General features: G+C 37.4%; 1 protein-coding gene across 2 annotated transcripts in view; it reads right to left on the bottom strand.

Moving 5' to 3' along the window:
* LOC128246602 (uncharacterized) overlaps nt 1–13854 on the bottom strand; it is a 66391-nt gene extending 52537 nt beyond the window's left edge. Inside the window, exons 1-2 of one of the 2 annotated variants that reach the window (XM_052964880.1) lie at nt 13734–13818; nt 4880–4985 (exon numbers count right to left, since the gene is read on the bottom strand). The gene's annotated coding sequence lies outside the window, so the exon portion shown is untranslated. Of the gene's footprint in view, nt 1–4879; nt 4986–13733 lie in introns of both variants that reach the window. The other variant, XM_052964877.1, reaches the window with a different exon arrangement.
* Between the last annotated feature and the right edge of the window lie 2068 nt (nt 13855–15922).

Raw genomic sequence — 15922 nt, 5'->3', positions numbered from 1 at the left:
AAGTGTTTTTGGATTGGACGATGATTCAATAAAAACCGTTAATCATGAGCAAGCAAACTTAAATATCAGTAGAGTATCACGAGACAAAGGCGTCCATCTGATTGGCCGAAATATATAAGATATTTGTAAAAAAAATGTTATGCATATTGTATGCAGTGCGCATGCCTAGAACATTACAGATAACCACGCCTCTACCAAAACATCTTGGCAGTTGTAATATAATAAAGCATAGTTTATCAAGTATCGAATGGAGTCAGTCTCTGTCTCAAAACATAACACTTAAATGGAATATATTCTCCCGACAAAAACATAGGTCAATTCACATTTCGGGACACATCGGTTATAGACTATATAACTTTTGTCTTGAGAAAAGCCAAAATATCTTAATACGTTCGAATATTTGTGATGTTGACAGACTTTTTTCTGACGGGGGCAAATTACTTCACATAACATGTTAATTTTAGCTGCCGATCTCCAAAATGGCAAAATGTTAAAACGCAATTAGGGTTTCTAATGATTATTGATACAAACAGTCTGAAAGATATAATTAGTTTGGTCGCAATCGTTCATTTACATAAAAATCCCTGAGTTAACATACAATGATGAAATATTAAACTCCCCTTTTACCAAAAGTAAAATGAAATATGATAATGAATTGCAATGATGGTAAAGCATCTAGTGAAATATGTAATGAATACATTCAACACTTACTCTTACCTAAATATACTAAACTTTTCAACCTGATATTTGATTCTGGAGTGGTATTCGAACATTGGACAACTGGCTACTAGATCCCGCAAGCTACCGCCTATTCACTATAAGTTATCTTTAGTTATATAACGCAGTCCTAAACCTGCGACTCACAAAGTTTAGTGTTCAACACCAAGTCATCAATAACAGCTGGATTTACTACTACCGATCATGTATTTCCGTTGAATTATTTGATAACCTTATTCGTTGAGTTCAGTATAAACAAATCAGCCCTCTACATCTAGGTCGAGCCAACGAGAAATTCGAGCCAAGCGAGTTCGAGCCAACAAGGAATTCGAGCCAACGAGGAATTCGAGCCAACGAAGAATTCGAGCCAACAAGGAATTCGAGCCAACGAGGAATTCGAGCCAACGAGAAATTCGAGCCAAGGGGGTTCGACTATATTGACTTCATAATCAAAGAAACAACAGCGAACGTTCAAATACTTACCGAACACATTCTGACTTTCAAAAATACTTTTTTGAAAGTGAGTGTGTATTATGGAAACTTAAAGTTAATACCGCAAAAAACAAAGTTATTGTTTTGGAATCGTATCATAAAAGTCGAGCATATGCAGTTTGAGCCTTACTTTAAATTGATCCCCTCAAGAAAAGCCATATCCTTTTGTAGATTAAGAACTATGAACAAAAAATTTCCCATTGAAATAGGTCGCGTGAATAATACTCATTATGAAGAAAGATATTGTACTTTATGTGACTAAAGAGATTTGGGAGATCGTTTCCACTTCCTCCTTTAATGAACAACACTAAAAGTACATTAATGAATAATTTCGTAAGCATCCAGATATACACTTCGACGAATTTCTAATTGGCCACCATATAAACTATGATGCAATGCGACATATTTAATAAAAAAATCAAAATTTTGGTCATTTTTGTGTTCTTCACACCAATGTATTAATTTACACAAAGAAAACACGTATTCATATACAAAATCATCCATACAGAATGGTAGATACGAAAATAGCCCATGTGCCCGAGTTACGTCATGGTAGTTGTCGTATATGGTAAGAATGTATTCTTCGTCGATTGTCTTTTATGAAAAATGTTAAATATGGCGTGAATGAGCATTGCAGAACGCGCTTAATCCGTTGGAATGATTCGTTATAAAAGTTGAAGTATGTGTTATTAATTGTTGTTAAGTACAAAATATTGACAGGAACATGTTTTTTTTAAATTAATTTGTAGGTGATTCTTATTTACGTGAAAACAGTCGTAAACAATTACAAGGATGGTCAACCATTTAATACCTGTGTCATATCGGACTGTCCCATCATACTATAAAATCCATTGCGTCTTATTAACTTTCATCTTTGAATCAACTTTAAGTTGATTTTATTATTGTTCATGTTGCACGGCTTTTCCATAGGCGACATTTCAGTATTGAAACTCTTTGGGCGAAATTCGTACAAACCGGAAGTGTTGCAGATCTCCGACGACGCCCCAAAAGAAGAGTGGCGACTCCCCAACAGGACATTCAAATTGTCAATGATCACCTTCAGGTTCGTTTTACCACGGCAAGGGCAATCCATCCACAGACAGTGCGCAATCGCCTGATGGCCGTCGCCTTGCGGTGCCGTCGCCCCCCTGCGGGTACTGATTTTTACCGCAAGGCACAGACAGGCAAGCTTATTGTGGGCCAGGTGACATATGCGATTTACAAGGGCGGAATGGGCCAATGTTTTATTTGTGAAACGCATCACACTACGTGGGAATGACAGACGTGCTCGCGCATATCGCCGTCGGGATGAGCGGTACAATGAGAACTGTCTGGTAGTATTGGGGTGGGTCCATTATGCTTTAAGCTGGAGTTTCCATGCACACGAAAACTCCGATTGTACCCATTCATGGAAACATGAGCGTGATGAGGTATCAAAATGACGTCATTCGGCCGGTTCTTCTACCTCATATCTGTTCCAATGTTGGCACAGTATAACGCACCATGTCACGCGGCTAGAAGCACACAAGTAATAGCGAACAACGTACGAACACTCAAATGGCCTGCAAAAAGTCCGGATTTAAATCCGATCGAGCACGTGTGAGACCTTTTGAAGCGCAAGGTGCGTGCCCAGCCGCTGCAACCAGACCCCAGGGTGCTCACTCGTGTTATTTATCAAATTTGGGCAGCCATTGCGCAACAGTATCTTCACAGATACATTATATCAATGCTGACAAGGTGCCTTGCTGTAATTGCTGCAGCAGGTGGACATACAAAGTATCAAAAGAAAATCAAATACTACGTGATTTAATATTGCATTTTTGTTTTAAAGCTGCACTCTCACAGATTTACCGCTTTTAAATTTTGTTTTATTTTTGTCTTGGAATGAGCAAATTTATGCGTAAATATCTGCAAACCAATGATGAAAGGTTTAAGAATCAAAGCACTGAAAGTGCTGATGGACGGTGACATTGTTCGGTCTGCTGCAAGTATATAACTAAGTCCTTTCTCTTATAAACACAGAAAATCATCGGAACCTAATCTTGAATATAGAAGAATAATTTGAACACTCTTAGGTGAGGACAATTAGACAATACTTCAAACCAAATATCTAAGCTTGATATTTATTTTCCAAACATAATTATTCATCTTAATGCTGTAGCTTTGAAAAGTTGATGAAAAGGTCACCTGGCAATATCATCGTTAATGTTTGTTTGCAGAACTACTTCAAAGTCAAAATTTCATTCCAGTTGCATAACAAATACGCCAAAAGGGCACAATCAAGATAACTGAAGCATAACATTAACAGATGTTTTTTTAAAACAGTATACATGGTCCAAAGTTCAATGTTGTACTCAAAATTAAAAACGTAGGCCTTAGCTGAAGCAACTGTGCACAAGATGATCAATTTGCAAGAAAAACAATTGTCGAGAACTGACATAAACTTGGTATTAATGTGTACAATGCATTGAATTTTACCAACTGAAGTACCACATAGTTTACAATTTATTTTAGCTAAGCAGTGATTTTGTATTTTTCCATTAAAATATTACTGAGTACGAAGGTATATAGATTAAATATACCACCCGTTTGGAGTAAGCCTTTGTAGCACAGTGAATACAACACTGGACTGCTATTTTTTACATTTTGGTCCTTTCTCTATAATTATGATTCAAAGCTTAACACATTCTATTAAATAATTGTCCTGAGTTGCGTTACAGGAAAAAAAATTGGTGCCAATCTGGTGTACAGTAACCCGAGAACAACAATGATGAATTGTTTTCCAAACATAGCAACATTTTATTGCAGAGGCCACAAAAATAAAAAAGTAAGTGAAAATGTCACATTCATGGTTAGCCAAACACAACATTTATAATTATTCTTAAAGCAGTACATTTTATGAAAGAGGGTCAAAAGGTCTCGGTAAAGAAGATCTGAGGACAACATTGCTAATTGTGTTGCAAAACTTACTGAACTTTCGTTGCAGTACCTTAGAATAGAAAAGATGGTCAAATGGTAATTATCAAGGTTATCCAAGTACAATATTGATATTTGTTTTAAAAGTTATACACATGGTCTAAATTTCTTTGCTGTTGCTTCAAAAACAGAATGTATGTCAAAAATCATATTCTATGTCATCAAAGCACAACATTGCTTTTTGTTTTGAAAACTGTACTAAAAAACTTTCATTGAAGTAGCTTAAAAATAGGAAAGTATGTCGAAAGGACAACGTTATCAAAGCACAATTTTGATTTTTGATTTCGAATCAATGGTCTTAATTTCATGGCTGAAGCTTCAAATTTTAATGTGTGTCAAAAGGCCACAATCTAGCTCATCAAAAGACAACATTAAATATTGTTTTCAAAACTGTCTAAAATGCTATAGCTCTAAAAAATAATTAGGTCAAAAAGGTCCCAGTCAGGGTCATCCGAGATCGACATATATAAATATATGTTTGTTTTCAAAACAGTACAGATGTCAAGTTTTCATTGATGTAGCTTTAAAAAACATATTCAACAACTTCAGGAAATGTGTAAATAACTTAGCCTTTGTCGATCATACTAACATATTTCCTTGACGAGTTGTATAATACAGTCTATTTATATGATGACGAGTCTTAGTATCTTTTTATCAAAATATTCTTTAAGTAAAGACAGCAAAAACAACTTACCTGTTTTACTTCTCTAGTAAACAAGAGCTGTCACAGAGACTGCGCGCTCGACTATTACGCCGCTGTTCAGTGTAAGGATTAAAAAGTTTTGGCGAAACATGGATCACTGTAAAATTAGATTAGATTTCAATACAATACATTATGTATGTGTTGAGATATTAACATGAATGTGGTTACATGGAAAATTTTAAGTCCAATACTTGAAACTTTAACCAGTATTTCTAAGTTGCATAATAAAGGGGCAAAAATGATAAAATATAAAAATATATAAGAGTTATCTTTCCTGATTATTTAAGAAGGTTGAATAGTTGGGAGCCTGTGTATAAAGTTTCAATGCAATACATGATGTATTTGAATTTATATGTCAAATAATAAAGCAAAACCTTAACCAGAATTTTTAAGTCGAATAATAAAGGGTCATTATTTGCATTAAATGCAAACTAGAGTTATCTAACTTGGTTAATTAGGAAGGTTGGATGGTTGAGTACACTGTATAAAATCTTAATGCAATACATCAAGCAGTTGCTGAGATATTAACCTATGTGTTCTTACATGCAAAACCTTAACCAGAATTCCAAAGTCAAATAATAAAGGCCCATTTTTTGCATTAAATTCAAATAAGTGTTATCTAACTTCATTAATTTAGTAGGTTAGATAGTTGGGAATACATATCTAAAGTTTCAATGCAATACATGATGTATTTGCTGAGATATTGACTTAAAGGTGCTTACATGCAAAACCTAAAAGGTGTGACGTCGACGCTTGGGTGAGTAGTATAGCTCTCCATATTCTTCGAATAGCCGAGCTAAAAACAGGATACATGTACCATTAAAGCGATGCTATTCTATGCACTACAAGCAAGCATTGCAAAAATTTGTATTAGGAAAAATTTCAAACCAAAGAATCATACGATCATTCTCACACTGTTTGTAAGAAGAATACATATAAAGGTGATATCAAGTACAGCAGAAAGGAATAACAACAAAAAACTAAACTCTTTTTAATTGTGACATCATAATGGTCACCGGTAAGATGAAGTCATAGATTACTATGTGTTCATGACGTCATTTCCTATTTAAACCAATATAGTACCCCATTCAGTACCCAACGTGATTGAAAGTTTTTATCAGGAGATAAGATAAATAGCACATTTTCCTCTTAAGAATTGATTGGAAATTTAATTTTACATTTTTTCATCACAATGAATACAAAATGACAAATTGTCATTTGAAAAAAACCCACATTCTTGTCTATGAATTTGTTTAAAAACATGTGGAAGGATACTATAAGTTCCATGGTCAGTAGGTAGCCCGCGATATGGGATATTCAATGTAAAGGAAACCATATTGCGGTGGAGTGAAGCTCGAACCTAAATATGGATTCTTGCCCCCCATATTTCCAATACTATGTCACCTACTAACCCCGTAATGTAAGTATAACGTTGACAACCTTTTACCCTGTTTAAATGTTTTATTTATTCATTGAAATATTCATCAAATCCGAATAAAGACGCCATTTTGGTGTAATTTAAATTTGGAAAATGGAAAAATGTTGTGTCACCGCGTGACCTGTCCTTGACCAACAGCGGTGTTTCATAAATATTGGAGTCGTGATATTTTTTTTTAACAATAGAAATAGACCAATGTTATATTGATATCCCCATGTGTATTTAGGAGAGAAAAAATATGTGATGGCTGTATTTAACTGGATATAAAGTATACAAGTAAGTCAAAAAAAATCTTGTTGAATAAACATTATTCAGAATGGGTGGAGTGATTGATGATAATGAGCCCTTCTTAATCATTAAGCTAGTTACTTTAGGTCATTTAATTGACTTAGAAAACAACCTCATTGTCTAATTCATTGTCGACGTAAAATCTTATGCAGGGATTGTGCATCAGGTGAGTGACAGTAGGCTGAGGAAAAACCAAACTTGAAGAATGAAATTGTTAATGATTAAGGATAGCACTTCATTTATGCCTATCTGAAATTTCATTTGCTTAATTGTAGGTTTATTCTATTTTTGTTGTTAAAGCTGCACTCACACAGATTGAAAGTATTGACAACTTCTTTATTTTTTGTCTTCGAACGAGCATTTTTTTTTTGGAAAATCCATGGAAACCAGTAATATAAGACTGCTGACAAAAAATCAGATCATAGATTCTCATACTTAAGTTGATGTCTTATGCATTTTTTTCTTGAACCGTTAGTATCAGTTTAAGCGATTAAGCATCAATTTTTGAACATAAATATGAAAATCTAAGATCTGATATTTTGTCAGATATCTTATGATTGGTTTGCACATATATATTTACGCAATAATTTGCTCTTTCCAAAACAAAAATAAAAGAAGCTGTTAAAATAGTCAATCTGTGGGAGTGCAGCTTTAAGGGCTCATTATTTCTTAGTCTAAACAAGTTGATGTTCAAATTAAGAGTCTTCTTATCCATAAACATCTATTAAAACAAGTTTTTAAAAAAGAGGGTGTTTTGAAAATATCAAAATTGAATTAAGGAAAAGAATTTCATATTTGTCAGGTTTGAACTGACATTTCCAAATGCTTTACCCTTTGGAACAGGCCATGCGGTAACTAAGAAATATGTCAAGTCCAAGATATACGCATTAGCACAAAATTAACCAAGCACAATTTTGATCACAATTCACACACTGTGCAAACATGTCAAAACATGGCCATGTTAAAATTGCAAAATTTCCTTCTGATTGAAAAAAAAAATCACAGGCTGTCAGACTAAATTACTGACACTCCTTTTCTATAAAATGTTCATGCTGTCTTCAGAAATAAATTGAAATAACGAATAAGGGCAATGTAACATTCTGCCAAAGGGGGAAGTGCATTCATAGTATGTGGATGTCCTGGATTAAAAATGCAAATTAACATACCAGGTCTCTGTTTGGAGGGAGAATATATGTATATAAAAGGGTTATGCATGATTTTCTCTGAAGGGATCTGTTGGCCTTAAAATTTCAGTAATATGGCTTGTTTTTATAGATCTTTTTTAGACATACATGTTTGATGCTTGATAGGCATACCAATGAGAATGATTTGCCCAAAATTGCAACAGAACAATTTCAGCGGCGTAGCCAGCTTTACACACTTACGCACATGCGTAACGTCAATTTGAAAAATGAAAAAAAATGGTCAAACATGGCATCAAAGTCGAGGGTTATGTTTTGACATCAGAATAAAACCTTAAAGGGAAGATCAGCTATAGAAAGCATTGTTTCTCTGTGCTAGATAGCTAACACAGCTGCTAATTTTCCGTGGGGAGCAGCCCCCCCCCCACCCCCTTAACCTCCTACGGTTACAGGGATTCCCCATCCCATAGCCTCTCACATTTAGTACTGCCTGGCTATGCCCTTGAATTTAATTAATTGCCAAAAAATGTCAAAATCCTGTCTACATTCTAGTATTTTTATTTTTTCATTGAGTAAGACCCTTTTGGGCTATTTTAACACTGTAAATATCCGTAAAGCTATATACATGTATACAATATTGATATCCCCAGCATGCACAATTAAGTTATGCATCATCTTTTACCATTGTTAATTTTAACATACAAAAAAATACTGTAATTTACACTTACCTGAAAAATGTGTAGTCAATGATAGAGAATAATAAGTGGCAGATTTCAAATCAAGGCATTTAAGGCTCACCAGGGGCTTAGCACCATCCAGATAATACAGAAAGGCTAACTCCGTGTCCTAATGCCAGGATCATTTATAATAGTAACTTTATCTTGTTGAAAAGTTTAATACTTGACTAGTCCAAATAAACAGCAACTTCAGAGTCTTTGACAAGTTTTGTTTTGGCGAGTCTTCATGTCCACATCCAACTTTTTCTCCTAGCCAAGAGTGACATTTCAAGCACTAAGTTTATTTAGTTCAAATAATTGTACATTGAATGATTTTTTACCATTTTTGATATGGCACGTCACGTAGTGAACACATCTATAATTTTCGACTTGATGTATATTGAGCTGCAAGATGACACGCATCAGCTAGATAGTTCCAAAATGGCAATGCTATGTTGACAGAAGCTGATCGGAATTTAAGTGTTTAATGAAACACTTGTGTAATTATACACACTTGTTTGATTAAACAATGATATTGGCTCAAGATAAATTATGTGAAACGTTCGTGTTTCTATTTTGCAATGCAGTGTTTAATATTGAAGTGTTGTTACAGTTGAAGAAAATATTTTACTATGGTATGAATCAGATCAACATGGCATAAAGGGAACCAAATTATGCACTGGTCAGTCAATTGTAACAACCCCCCCCCCAAAAAAAATCTTGGGAATAGCGGGGACTTGGACTTTAAGTACAGCCAACACCGGCTAAATTCCATGCCATGCGGAGACAAACAGTTGGTAAAATCCCCACCAAAGTCCCTGCACCCCGGGGACTCTAGGTAAGGCCAATTACCCGCTACTGTATATTTAATACAAGACAAAACCACCGCATTCACCCGGCAATGCGGGGCCACCTGAAAAGCATAAACACGGCCCATTTCACCGGCTATTCCCCGTATATCCCCGGACCTGGGGTGGCCGTGGTTACAATTGACTGGTGCATTAATATCACAATTTTAAAGAAAACCTGAAATACCCTACTGTACTGTAATATATATGTTTTATGCAGAAAGATGACAACTGTGACGCAGATGCAAGTTGTTTCGAGTTATTATCATTATTTTTCACATCAATATTTGCAACAATTATTAACATCTACTAATGGCACGAAGCAAAACGACGTCATTGTTTTTTTTTTGGATTTTCACTAAGTTTGTATTTCCGTGTTTTACTGCAACTTACTTTTAGTAGTGGGTGACCTTTCACCAGATGTATTTCAGTCATTAATTGTATTGCGTTAAATTCAGCCAATATGACCACAAGGTGATGATGTTATTCAATTAATTTTTAATTCTCCTTTTTAGCACTAACAATCCATTGTAAAACTCGAGTGTGATGCCTTAAATCACATTTGACATCGGAAATTCCACGGACATGTGTTGATTCGTCCGCCATCTTGGATAAACCGGTGTGGCATGAAATTCTTAACTTAGTTCTACAATTAACAATTACATCATATGATAATTTTTTTCTTCTAATAGCATATCAAAAAGGATATATCATTGCAATCACAAAATGAATGAGTAGACACTCTATATTACTGTGTAAAATGTAATAAATAATGTTCGTAACGGATATTCCCACTAAAATTATTTCGTGTTAAAACACTGTTCATATTTCGGCCTTGATAGGTTTCTATTAGGAATAAGATATGTCTACTCCTTCAATATAACAGGTACTTACCTTGCAAGTGCAGCTCCGGCATCATATGATAATCCACTATATGCACACGATTTACAAACAAATTTGAGGTTTTTGGCACTCCAAGACGTAAGGTCTTGCTCGGACAATCCAGAGCATTTAGCATGAACCCAATTAGAACAATGTATGCATTGATCACTACTACAGTCAACAGCACATATAGCACAAGGAAACTCATCCATCATTAATGATTTCAGAGTGAAAAGTTCTATTAATTTGGACTTCTTTAATACCTACAGCAATAACTTACCTTTTTACTCGCGATTGTTATTTATGAATCTTCAAATGAGGCCGTCAATTTGTGTGAAAATCACCCGCAATGATAAATGTACACGTACTGCGGTCCTTTAATGCGTAATTATTATGGTATTTACTCAACACGTGTCACAGAGCCGAAAAGGGTTTACCCAAATTAACACACTTCCAATTATACCAAACTGTCCCCCAAAAAACGTGCCGCTACTTTGTGGGGTGTCATATACCGGGTGATAATTATGTTGTTTTAAATAATTTTCATAAAAAACAATATTATAATTTGAAAGCCCTAAACTATACTGTTGATCTAAGTTGTTTAAAAGAAAATGATTTTAGCGACATTTTCGACCTATTCCAAAGGCAATGTTTCAAATATATTCCAAAATACTTTCAAATGCTGTTTATTGATCTAACATTTCCATAAGAATATAAATGCTATTATTTGAATCCAAATTCATAATCATTTCCATAATACAACAACTAATAAGTTAATTTTACCTGCGTTAAATCGTCTTTCGGTTGGCGAAGGGAGACAACTATTTCACTGACATATTGTCTTTATTCAATTGACCAATAAGTAAATATTTTCATTATCTTTTTCATTTTTATGAGTGTGTTTTAGTTATATGAATATTATGAGATCATCATTAATTGGAATAATTGTTTATTTTGGAAGCTTTTATCTGTCTTTCGGTTGGCGAGTTGGCACGCGGAATTCGATCTCGAACACTGAAATTTCAACTGCCTATTACATCATTATATTTTAATATTTTTCTCTAAAATTTGGTTTGGTTATATATTTGTATAAAATTAATATAAAAACAATAAAATAAATGCATTAGATGGCGTCTTTCGGTAACTTTCATGCGTTTTTTCGGTAATTTTATCCGTCTTTCGGTAAATAATCGTATTTCGGTAAGTCCATTAACCGACTATATAATAAATACATGAGTTCACAGTCGCCAAATTTGATTCTAAGACGAAAATTGAGTTCACGTGCGAACGTTCTACGGGCGGACATGTCTATGCATACACCAGAGTACTCAGGCGTACCTATGCACACACCAGAACACCCGGACATATCTGTGCATGCTCCAAAACGCCCGGACATACCTATGCACACTCCAGAACGCCCGGACGTACCTATGCATACTCCAAAACGCCCGGACATACCTATGCACCCTCCAGAACGCCCGGACATACCTATATGCACACTCGAAAACAACCGGACATACCTGTGCATACTCCAAAACGCAAGGGCGTACCTATGCACTCTCCAGAACGCCAAGGCGTATGTATACTCCAGATCGAGTGCCTTGACGTACCTATGCATACTCCAGAACGCCCGGGTGTACCTATGCATTCACCATCTAGTGCCCGGGCGTACCTATTCATACTCAAGAACGCCAGAGCTTACCTATGCACACTCCAGAACGCCCGGATGTAACTATGCATACTCCAAAACGCAAGGGCGTACCTATGCTTTCTCCAGGGTACCCGGACATACCTATGTATACTTCCGAGTGCCCGGGCGTACCTATGCATACTCCAGAAAACCCGGGCGTACCTATGCATACACAAGAAGGCCAGGGCGTACCTATGCATACAACAGAGTGCCCGGGCGTACATCTGCATATCCTGAACGCCTGTGCATACCAGTGCATACTCAAAGGCACCTATGCACACTCCAGAACACCCGAGCGTACCTATGCATACTCCAGAACAACCGGGCGTACCTATGCATACTCCAGAACAACCGGGCGTACCTATGCATACACCAGATGCCTTGGTATACCTATGCATACTCCGGAACAACCGAGCGTACCTATGCATACTCCAGAACAACCGGGCGTACCAATGCACACTCCAGAACAACCGGGCGTACCTATGCACACTCGAGAACATCCCAGCGTACCTATGCGTATTCCGGAACACCCGAGCGTACCTATGCATACTCCAGAACACCCGGGCGTACTTATGCATACCCCAGGGTACCCGGGCGTACCTATCTATACTGCATAGTGCCCGGGCGAACCTAGGCATACTCCAGAACACACGGGCGTACCTATACAAGCTCCAGAGTGCCCGGATGTACCTATGCACACGCCAGAACGCCCAGGCGTACATACTCAAGAGTGCCCGGATATACCTATGCATACACTCGAACGCCCGTTCGTATCTATGCATACTCCAGAGTACCGGGGTGTACCTATGCACTGGCCAGAACGCCCGGGCGTAATTATGAATACTCCAGAGTACCTGGGTGTACCTATGCAATGGCCAGAACAACCGGGCGTACTTATGCATAATCCAGAACGCCCGGACGTACCTATGCATACTCCAGGGTACCCGGGCGTACCTATGTATACTCCAGAGTGCCCGAGCGTACCTATCCATACTCAAAAACACCCGGGCGTACCTATACATACTTCAGAGTGTCCGGGCGTGCCTATACATACACTTCAGAGTACCCGGGCGTACCTATACATACGATAGAGTGCCCGGGCGTACCTATAATACTTTAGAGTGCCCGGGCGTACCTATACATACTTCAGAGTGCCCGGGCTCTGGAGTATGCTTAGGTACGCCTGGGCGATCTGGAGTATGGATATGTACGCCCGGGTACTCCAAATCGATCAGATCTTCCAAAACGATATGGTTATAAGTCAGGAGAATTTAACACCATGATTCTGACTAGAACAGTCCCAAGACCTTAGCCTCATTGATCATATTTAGAATACAACCTACATTTTAAGCCAGTGAAATTGCAGATAGACAATCGTTAAGTACTAAACTTAATCATTAAGAATTTCACCTTTCAAGCGTGTTTAAAGGTCCGACACTCCCTGTGTCAGACTTTGCGTTGTCAATGTATCAGCCAATGAGGCCGTATTCTAATTCAGTTAGATGACCTGAAGTAATAACTTAATGAATAAGAATGGGTGGATTGAGCGTACCTTATGTCATCTAACTATTACAGAGCCTTGTGCTTAATTACAACTGCTTTGTTACTTTCGCAAGATCACGTTGTATAAAAGCAAGGCTGTGATTTTTCAATTCCATAAAGGGCGTTACCACACTGTCAACATTGTTTAAATAACCTAAACACTTTACAAAACCTGGCCTAGTTTTCGTCAGAAAAATATAAGGGTTATTTAAAAATTTTCTAAACAGTAGTACCAATTAAGTTTTGTTTTCGAGTTTTGCATTGTCATTGAAAGAACAAAAAAGAAACTATAAACTTACTTTAATATGCAGTTTTTCGCTTATACCAGCAGTCCACACATTTAAGCACCGTTTGTCTAACTGCCAGCCAGCTATGGTAGCCTCCGCAGATCAGAGACACCCGGGCATGTTAAATAGTAAGCGGTAGATTGCATGGCTCGTTGAACAACCTCGTTTCCAAAGACGATCTTGTGTGCAAACAGGCAACGTTTGTCCTTGACACAGACGAAGATCACGTTCTGTTATAATGTTTGTAACAATGCAGACACAAATTCTTAAATAAACACTAACACAGCTAAATCACAAATGCGTTGATATCAACAGTTTTCATAAGGTAATCGATATTCTGTGTCCGCTTACATCTCAATCAAAAGTAAGTTTTTTGGTAGGCTACGGTGGCATAGAGGTGACATCCGTAGCACTCAATTTACTAACTTGTGGCCACAATTTACTATGTTGTGGTCACAATATAAACAAAGTGTTGCGGATGTCATCTCTGTGTCACCATAGAAATGTACTAAATGCGATTTCTACGTCACTTTGTACAAAAAATAGAAATAATTTAAGGTAAGCAAGAAAAAAACGTTTCTGAGTCGGCTGGAAAAATCCGAGCCTCGAATACACTGCGTGGCCGGTACGCGTTTACGGTCAAAATTTTCCATTTAAAGTGGAAATCAAGTTTAGGTAAGTAAGTAAGTGGCTCATGGGAATTTGAGGCAAGGCAGGAATATAACTTTAAAACATATAAATATATCATGATAATAGTCAGATCGCGTGCAAGCTTAAAAAGGTGTGCAAAATATGATATAAACCAAACAAGGCTTGATTTTATCTTCATTTTGCCATTTTGTTAAGCTGATAGCTGTTAAATTTAGACAAACAAAACTCGGTATTTTGTTTAACTATAACATATCCTTATCTATAAAACAGGATTGTCTGAAAGATTGCTCAATTGAATATGTTTTTCGTTGTTTTGCATTTAAACATCCCATTGTGTCGTCTATTCACATAATGATTTAGCAAAGCAACCACATTATCTATAATTAACATTCCATGAAAGCCGTCACAAAGAGGTATAGTCTTATTGTTTAAGTGCATATTAAGGTCTTCCTGAAGTCTCACATGAACATTTAAAGAATCTAAAATATTAGAAAATGCAATGCATATCTAACTTGAATCTAAACCACTTTTTAACTTATTCAGTAAAGCACATGTGTTAAAACAAAATCTGAACTTTTTAATTATTCTAACATCCATTTTTGTCGAGCGGTGCGGTGACCGAGACAGAGTTGTCAAAATAGCGCGGTTCCGTGTATATGCATGTGCCATGCGTCAGTTCGGTAAGCGAGACATAGTTGTCACAATGCCAGTGCCATGTATATGTGTGTGCGGTGAGCGAGACAAAGTTTCATAATGGCGGTTCCGTGTATATGCGTGTTCCATACGTCAGTGCGGTAAGCGATTCATAGTTGTCACAATGGCGGTTCTGTGTAAATGCGTGTGCCGTGCATTTGTGTGATAAGCGAGACATAGTTGTCACAATGTCGGTTCCATGTATATGCGTGTGCCGTGTGTCAGTGCGGTGAGAAAGACATAGTTGTCACAATGTCGGTTTCGTGTATATGCGTGTACCGTGCGGCAGTGGGGTGAGCGAGACATAGTTTACACAATGTCGGTTCCGGGTATATGTGTGTTCCGCGCGTCAGTGCGGTAAGCGAGACATGATCGCCACAATGTCGGTTCCGTGTAAATGTGTATTCCGTGCGTCAGTGCGGTTAGCGAGCATGGCTGACACAATGCCGGTTTCATGTTTATGCGTGTGCCGTGCGTCCTGCCGGTACCGTGTATATGCGTGTGCCGTGCATCAGTGCAGTGAGAGAGACATAGTTGTCACAATGGCGGTTCCATGTATATGCGTGTGCCGTGTGTCTATGCGGTAAGAGAGACATAGTTGTCACAATGTCGGTTTCGTGTATATGCGTGTGCCGTGTGGCAGTGGGGTGAGCGAGACATAGTTGTCACACTGCCGGTTCCGTGTATATGCGTGTGCCATGCGTCAGTGCGGTGAGCGAGACATAGATGTAACAATGTCGGTACCGGGTAAATGTGTGTTCCGTGCATCAGTGCGGTCCACGATACATAGTTGTCACAATGTCGGTTCCATGTATATGTGTGTTCCGTGCATCAGTGCAGAAAACGAGAAGTAGTTG

This window comes from Mya arenaria, chromosome 9 (genome assembly GCF_026914265.1).
Source record: "Mya arenaria isolate MELC-2E11 chromosome 9, ASM2691426v1".
NCBI lineage: Eukaryota > Metazoa > Mollusca > Bivalvia > Myida > Myidae > Mya > Mya arenaria.
This window is presented reverse-complemented; position numbering and strand designations above follow the sequence as displayed.